Genomic DNA, 266 nt, shown 5'->3' on the forward strand with positions numbered 1-266 from the left:
GGGGCTTCTCGGTCACGCTGCAGAGCGGTCGGCCCGGGAGGGAGTGGGGCGAGCAGCCCCGGCTCCTCCTCCCGGCCATAGAGGCGAACCCGCGGTCCGGAGGAACCGTCCGCCCGAACACCGGCGCTGGGCCGGCCGGCGGGGGCCCTCCGATGGCGGGTCACGAGTGCCAATCGGTCAGGGTGTGTGTCTGTCTGTGCCTGGAGCTCATGAGGCTGTTGTGACGGCCGACTCTGGCCGATATGGGGCCTCCCCTGCCTGGGGAA

Source organism: Epinephelus lanceolatus, unplaced genomic scaffold (genome assembly GCF_041903045.1).
Source record: "Epinephelus lanceolatus isolate andai-2023 unplaced genomic scaffold, ASM4190304v1 scaffold50, whole genome shotgun sequence".
NCBI lineage: Eukaryota > Metazoa > Chordata > Actinopteri > Perciformes > Serranidae > Epinephelus > Epinephelus lanceolatus.